The sequence below is a fragment of the Onychostruthus taczanowskii genome, unplaced genomic scaffold, assembly GCF_017590055.1.
Source record: "Onychostruthus taczanowskii isolate IOZ18803 unplaced genomic scaffold, ASM1759005v1 scaffold23, whole genome shotgun sequence".
NCBI classification, from domain to species: domain Eukaryota; kingdom Metazoa; phylum Chordata; class Aves; order Passeriformes; family Passeridae; genus Onychostruthus; species Onychostruthus taczanowskii.
Genome location: NW_024499573.1, coordinates 10,893,058 through 10,899,057, shown reverse-complemented (window position 1 = coordinate 10,899,057; position 6,000 = coordinate 10,893,058).

Below are 6,000 nucleotides of genomic sequence, written 5' to 3'. Positions count from 1 at the left end.
AAATCTGATGTAATAAATATCTACACATTTACACCTAACATAAAGCAGGGCTTAGAAAGGTAAATCGCCCCATTGCAGATTGCCAGTATGTTTATATTTATATTCTTATTATGCTAAAATAAGTACTGACAATAATGTGACTTAAAATATCTCCAATGACAACAAGCCAGTATAAAGGAAGAAATTTTTTTTTATCTTATCAATACTATTAAAAACTATTTGCTGTTATTTAAATAAATATTAGTCTTTATGTGTTTTAAGCCAAAGAACTTGAAAATTAGAATCAACAGTGACAGTTATGTCCTCTCACATTATACTCTGCTTCTCTGAAAAAATAATAATCATCATTTACAAATAAATATACGATAGTATTTATATCTCAATTACCTCTCACTAAAATGTGGGAAATTCATATCTTATAGAAAATGACAAATGTTTTAAATGTACTTTCTGTCTAAATAAGGGTAAAAATTAAAAATTTGTCGTAGTTTTTTCCCATTACAGAGAGAGTACAGTAATGAAACTGTGTTCAATAGCAATTAAGAAATAATTCAAAACCAGAAAAAAAACCCTAAATGCTTCCAGCTTTCAACATTCACGTACAAAATGGGATTTAAAATTTCATAATAATCAAGATGTTCCCAATGCTTATTTTCAGTGGAATATTTTCCACTGATAAGCTAAATCCTCAAGTTCTGCTGATCTATGATGACACTGTGGAGTGATGGTGACTTAATCCATTGTTGTCAATAAATGCTGATGTATTTTAACAAGAATAACAGCCAGAACCAGCCAATATGAAGAAGATAATGCAATCATTCATGAAATATGAATGACTACTTAATATGAGGAAAGTAGCTAAACCTGACATAAATAATGAATATTTTTTATTTTGTAAAGAGTATTGATATAAGCTTCTTTTCTATTTTACAACCAAAAGGTAACCTATTTAACATCTTAGTTCTACCACTTCAAAAAATGTTATTTTCTTATTAAGCAGAAATTATAGCAAGTCATTAAAGCGTAATTTAATTTTTGTTTTAATTATTAAGCACAACCTTTTTTCACACTAGATGTTGTTTTCTATTATTTACAGTTTTTCATATTTTACCTATTCCCATATAATTGCCTTCTTTTAATCACTCCTTTTGACAGTCCCTATCTTTCAAATTCATGTTTAAGTTTATGCTTACCTATGTCTTAATAATTGTCACAATATGAAGCTCTAGTATAAACAAAATTGCAATGATATAAAGAAAACACTCTTTGGGTGGGTTTCCTCTTACCAAACTTAAGTTAAATAAATAGGCATCTGACGTAAGGCTCCATTAAGAGAGAAATGAACTTCCACAGAGTAATTTATGTTACTGATTTCAGAAATTCATCTCAGAACAGGATGAATCACTTTCTAGAGTTGTCGAAATCTTTTAAAAGTCCTGTCCTACTACACAGTACTACATATTTAAATACAGGAGAGGTCAAATTGTGCGATTCATAACAGATGATCCACAGTTACTGTGTAAACAAAATTACTGAGGATTTATTCCTGTTCACACCAGGAAAACATCATTTCTGTCTTACCTGTACAATCTTGTCTTTCTCAAACCTCTTCTGGATAGCAGATAGAGGGAAATGTGAGTCCTGTCTAAAGACAGCCTCCCTCAGTGGGAATAGTGGCCTGTCTTGTAGTAGCAAAAATTTTTCAGTGAGCAGGTGGACACTGCAATTTCCTTCCTGCCAACTGCACACCTCTGCCTACTCCAGTCAGCTCAGCAGCATGTGCTCAATACCCAAAACCAACCTGGTAAACCAGTGGCCTTTTTAACTTGATTGCTACCCCCTCCCACAAACCACATCATGTGTTAGCCCAGCTGCACTCTGTTCTTTAAAATGTAACCTGTAATAGCAGTTTTGAGTCTAAGAACGTTCACTGAATCAATTCAGACAATCTGTGCAGGTTATCTTTTTTTTTTTTTTTTTTTTTTTAACCATAAAGCTCATATGTGAACAGCTATATGAAAAATAAGAAGTCAATATATAAAGTCAATAAAACTGTGGCAAATGAGGAAAAGTCAAACAGAGGTTGGCCATTATTTCAGAGGGAAGGAATGTGGTAAGCAGAGTCAACCTGGGAGGAGAAAATAGTAAATTATATGATTGTGATTGTAAGGTGCTCTTGTTGAGCAGCCCTGCACAAATTCAGTGGAGTTCTGTTTACAGCAGAACTAAAAAATCTGTAATTTCTTTGATATTTCCATCTGATTTCACTCTTTAGCTTAGGCACCTGGGTTGCTCATCCTAATGCTGGCAAGGGAATGCTAAGAGAGGTGAGGATGTCCTAACAACTGACACATACACAAATAGCAGACATGAGATTAATTTCTTAAAGAAATTGGGCTGAGGTGCCTCTCTGGCATCTTGTTGTTTTTTTACTAGTAGTTGTTTTTTGTTTTACATTATCATGCAACGATTTATATGTTGTCAATTCACACTTTCAGTGGTCTGAGGTAAAAATCAGATGCCAGCTGAGTTCCTGTGCCACAATATTCCCCTAAGGCTTTGCTCTTCACCGTCTGTCTTTCCTGCAGCCAGGTATCCTGCACAGAGTAAATGTTAATCTCTAATGTTTTTATATCCTGCACCTTATATTGAAATTGGAATAATATGGAATGATCAAAATGTAAACAGACTTGTCACACTCAGGCAATGCTATTTATAATTGCCATTCAGTCTTAACTGTGCCCTTGCCATTACCAAAGCCCAATTGAGGATAACTTTATCTTGAATGTTCTCCTTTAACAGAAGAGGTCCAACATGGGCTTATAATTGGCACAGGGAGTTATGTTATGTCTTTCAAATTTTGTGGTAAATTATTTCTTCCAGAATAAATAAGTGTGCCCTTTCCACATTCTCACATTCTGATAATTTCTGCCTGTCAGAACGGTGGACTTGGAGTGCAATTAAAATAGTGACATAGAAACGTAATTAGGTGTGTGTTACACACAGATTGAAGGGTGACAAAGTTCATTGTACAGTCAGTGAAAATTCTCTTGAGCTCCTGGTCTGTTGATGCTAAATCTGACAGTCAACCAGTTCAGTCAGCTGCAGTTTCCCCTGTCCTTGTTTATGTCTGATGTTTCATTTTCCATGACTTCCTCAATAATTTTCATCTACTCTATAAATGGATGCTATGTCTAATGCTTTTTTTTTCCTTTTTTTTAGGAAACACAGAGTGTGTTTCAAAGCACAAAGGGAGAACAGTGCACGTGAGTTACACGCTTTGGATAGCAGATGATCTATGAGTCTTGACAACGCAATTTACAGATTTTCTATTTCTGCATTCAAAATATAGTTTGTGTCTAACAGGAACTCCTATTGCTATGAATTACCATGTGAAACAAAGTCATAGTTGCTGTGACATAAAATATGGAGGATTATTTTGAAAAGTACACACTTAATCATGTATCATAGTTGAATGAATTCTGAATCAGTGTAAAGGAAATTTGATAATGAGTTGCCCTAGCTTTTGGTATATAAACCAAAGCAAAATCCTGTTTCTGAGATAAGTAAAAATAAAGGGGACAACAAAGGGGAAAAATTAAATAACCACAGCAAGTTAGTTAATTAAATATATCTTGGCAGTTTCAGTCATATTTAAAGCCAACTTTGGCAGATTACAGGCCTGGATTTGCTGCATTTCTATTCTAATAATAATGCAACATAATGCAAGAGTATTGCTTCACTGAAGTATTTACTACTGAAGAGAAAATTGCTTTTGTAATTATATATCCCAAATAAAATTTACAGAAATGTTGAAGACCATAAAAAACGGAATCAACAAATTATAAGATTTGAATTCTCCCAGTTACCTGTGTACAACATTTTCATTACTGTTGAAAGGATTTAGGAACCTACACAGAAGGATAAGCATAGTTGATCGGATTTTTCACTATAATTTGCATTGTAGTTTTTCCTGCTAAGGATTTTCTACAGCAAAATTGTGTTTATTATAATTTGTCATTTTTAATGGATATAAAAACAAAATAGATCTCAAGTTTCTGTGATAGAACATATGTGAAGGGCTCCCGAAAACTTAATTTCTCTCTTTGTTTTTTTGCTCCATATGTAAAAACCAGTATTCCAGCCATGTGATATATTGTCTAACTCAAAGGAAGCTGTTTCTGATATTGATATATATATATATATAATCTACACTATTACAACAAAAATTATTAACCTAACTGTTATAAATATCTCTAAGAATGACTTTTTATTAACACTTAAATGTACATCTATTATCTAAGCCATAACGTCCATACTCCTTAATAACTTCGTAAATAATTACTTTGATTTTGCTTCTTAATAATTTTGAAATTTGGAATTTTTTTTTCAGGAGACTATCAATTTAGAAAGCTCACCTGTTGCAAAAATATAAAACTTGGTCATCATATAATTTGCGTCAACGAGATCTGTTTTATGGCAGCAATGGATAAGTTATGTCTTCTGCTAGGAAAGGAAAATGTAAGCAAAGAACTGTTTTAAACAGGTACTTGCAGACAAAGAAATGCTAAATCTTCCTCTCATTCTGAAGCTGGAATAGTAATGATATGCAATTTTGGAGAGGATTATTCATTAGTGAGAAAAGAATGCATCCTGGTTGTGCTGGTTGTTATATCCATGCAAAGAAAGGGGATTAGGTGCTACATTTATCTCTGATGCAGAGGGATTACTGTGCTCTGAACTGTAGATCTGCTAAGTATAGAAAAGGCCACTTCTTGAGAGACATCTGTTAGTTTGGATGTTACTCAGCTTCTGTTTCCCACCAAGATCACTGCAAATGAGAGAATGGGTAAGTCATTGGCAGGAAATACTCTGCCTGAGTTATTCTTACTCTGTTCAGCATATGCCCCCATTATCTGTCACCACTTAGACCTGTATCACTTTATTTTGTTGAAAGACATGGAATACTTCTTGATTTCTAAATGATCATAAGATACAAATAATTCTCATGGATAAATTTGATCATGAGAGTTTTGTTTTGTGGGCTTCATAAGAATACTCTTTTTCTCTTAGGGTCACGAATTCAAATTAAAACATGTATAAGAGATTTTTAAAGAATGTATTATGCTTAATGCCATTAATTCTATTTTTTTCTAACAAACATCTCTAATTAACTTAGAGCTGCCCCTTGAGATAAAAAAAAAAAAATTAAAACTCCATTCAAGTACTTTTTCTCGGCTCTACCAATTCTTGCCTAATTTTTCATGTGTTCATGGCTTTATAAAATATGAAATTAACTGCATTTTTTCCCCCCAAGCATCAAGGCAATTCATTCCAGAACTAGTCCTGTAAAGAATGATCTGAAAAATAATTGAGCACACAGAGTGTGAAATTTTAAATTATATTAGAACACATTCATTGCTTTGAATACCTTACTGAGTGGTATACAACAGCGAAGAGCTGAAGAGATGATTAAGTCAATTAATAGTCACAGAGAATTGCAACATATTTGCAATATGTCATCCTGACATGACCTTATGTACTCTTGTATTGATACAACATCACAGTGAAAAAATTGCAAGGCATTATTAAGGCACCCTGTTGTGATTACTTTGCTGTTTTCCATAACTATTTTACACTAATTTTTTTTATCTTCCTTCTCTTTCTTCTTACACATGACTGCTTAGAGGAGCCAAATTATTTCACATTATATATCTCTTTCCCTCTTTTTATAACCCCTTCTTAACTGTGTTTTGTTTTTGTTGCTTTTTTTGTTTTCTTTTTGGGTTGATTTTTCTTTTTCTTTTATGAATGATTGTCAGTGACATGGTATTGTTTGCTCATCATTTTATGACTTTATTAAGGCAATGGCAGAGATCTTACTCTTTGGGTATTTTCTGGTCAAAAAGAAGAAGAGCTTTATAAACTCCTACTGACTATTTAGGAATTGTACTCAGGGATCAAAAAATATAAAAGTCCATGTATACCAGAAGGATTCAG